Source organism: Lathyrus oleraceus, chromosome 1 (genome assembly GCF_024323335.1).
Source record: "Lathyrus oleraceus cultivar Zhongwan6 chromosome 1, CAAS_Psat_ZW6_1.0, whole genome shotgun sequence".
Taxonomy (NCBI): domain Eukaryota; kingdom Viridiplantae; phylum Streptophyta; class Magnoliopsida; order Fabales; family Fabaceae; genus Lathyrus; species Lathyrus oleraceus.
The window spans coordinates 140,094,202-140,096,799 of record NC_066579.1 but is presented as its reverse complement, the minus strand read 5'-3'; positions in this window follow the sequence as shown (position 1 = coordinate 140,096,799).

The window sequence follows — 2,598 nt, the reverse complement described above, 5'->3', positions numbered from 1 at the left end:
ATCATTTTATGATCAATATGGTGAAACATACATATAATGCATACATGTCAAAAACCAATAGGCAAATCCAAAAAAATCACCAGGCACAACTTTAATTACCATGCCTAAAAAAAACTAGACAAAATTTGGAGATCATCAAAAAAAGTCCCATTCAATTTGGATTAAAATTGCATTAGTTAGGATTTTTGGAAGTTTTGATTAAAATTGAAATAATTATTTAGGTTCAAAATGAATTTAATTAAGCGCAGTGGCATTTTTGTAATAAGCGCGTCCAGGGCCTAAAACGCTGCGTCCCACTAAATGCCGTGGCGCCTTGTGATTGGACGGATCTGGCGGTAAACACCTATTCGAATTGGAAAGCCAAGGGAACGGATCTGTCACGCGATTTGGATGGAAATTTCGAATACAACTTCGTGTTCTTCATGCTCATATCAGACAACAGCAAATCATCACGAAACTCATCATGTTATACATCGTTGGAACCGGCGTTCAACCTAGATCATGAATCTAACAAGCGTTTCTCCTAATTCTAACCACGCGCTATGAACCGATCGAAACAAGATTCATACACAAATATTCAGATCAACATATCTAGCTTAATACCTAATGGATTCGCACGATTCGAATTTCAGAATACTCTATGTTCCAAGATCTATCGAATCCACCTAACAATTTCAATAATTAAAGGTTTCGAATTCCAACCTTCTTGGGATGCAGTATGAAATCCGCGCGATTCTTGCTCCAATTCAGTGAAACAGATGCAGTATATTGCTCAGGGAGATGGTTGGTGAAGAAAGTTCAGCTCAAGAGTGCATGAATCAATGTAAATTCGCAACTGCCATTGAAGAGGAATCTTTGCACAGTTGGAGTTTTGGCACGATTATCTTCTCAATCTTGTTCAACAGCACTCCAAAATCACCTGCACATGAAGATCCAACCAAGAACTTGCAAAAGCAATAGTGAATTATTGATGAATTGATGAAAAAAAGCTTATGTGAAAAATGGAGAAAAAGTGAGAGAATTTGTGAGATTTTGGATTGGATCTGAAAAAATGATTATCCTTTTCTCAATTCTGTTAGAATTAGGCTTTTATACATGCTCTTAATCCACCCTTTAATCATGATTAAGCAAAATTGGATGATTAGTGAATGAGCTTGTTTATGGAAATTGGCCTTTTTGCCCTTATGCACCTTGAACCAATGTAACAGTAATTTTTCACTTTGAGCAAATCATAAAATGCATTTGGAAGCTATTGGAATTGGTTTCATGTGAAAATTCCATGTAATTTGAAATTTGGACTTTTTTCCCACCAATTTTTAAATGGTCCACTTGAAAAATGACCTTTTTATGTGAAGGTTTTTGGTGAAATGTGATGATGGATTTGGATAGTACACATCAAATGTGGTTTGCTCAAAGAAGAACCATCCAATTTGACCTTTCCATGTGAAAGTTATGCCACTTTGAATTTAGGCATTTTCTGAAAATGATTGGACCATAACTTGCCAACCACACATGGGAATTAAGTGTTCTTGGACTTTTTGGAAAGGCAAGAACAAGATCTTCAACTTTCATGTTGGGCAAAATTTTATTTGAAGCTTGGTTCATGATGTAATTTTGAGGAGAATGACTTTCCATTTTGGGCAGGTGAAAATTACAGGTCATTTCCATTTTTGGAAACTTTTTGTCTGACTTCAAATCCTTCACTGTGGATGTTCGAAATGCCAATTGAGGCTTATATGGACATGAATGAGACATTTCCAACCATCTCACACCTTCCAAATCCTGATTAAATGCACAGTTGACCACAGTTGACCACAATTGACTTTTCTAGGGTTTTGGTTGACTGAGCCATGTTCTGATGAATTTCAAGCCTCTTCCTTTTGAGATCTTGACTCCAAATGATATCACAACTCATATGAACTCTTGATGAATGATCATGGTGCCCAAATTCTTCAAGAATGGCCACCATCTGTTGCTCAATGGCTTGCTTGACTGATTTTGACCTAGTTTGCTTCATCTGCAAGAAACAAGGTTAGATGACAATATTTTTGTACTTTTGGTTAGTAAACAAATGAAAATCAATGATATACAAATGCTAGACATGCTTGGTGATCAAGAACCACACTCACAAGGGACCCACCCACTAGGAGGCAAGCAAAGGTGCACAATGATCCTTGAGGCTATGATATGACATGATATGATGCCTTGAGGCCATGAGGGATCTTAGGGCAAAAATTGGGGTCTTACAGATGCCCCTATTTAAGGTCATTCTAGCCGGAGAAGTGAAGTTTAGAAATCTTCATCTCGACGCGGTAGAATGGGCTTAAATAACAGTAATGAGACAAATTTTGGTCCCTAAGAGACCTCATGATGCGAATGTATGCATGTAAAAGACACAAACTCTTTGAGGATATAATTCACACAGAAGAAAAGACGATCCATTGGAGTAATACACTCACCAGGAACAGAGACTCTAACAGGACTCTTATTGGGGATAATAAAAGAAAAAGAATGCGTGAGCAGGACATGACTTTGAGTTGGGGAAAACAAAACTGTCATAATATGTGCAAGACACGACTCTGATTAGGGGATACCAGA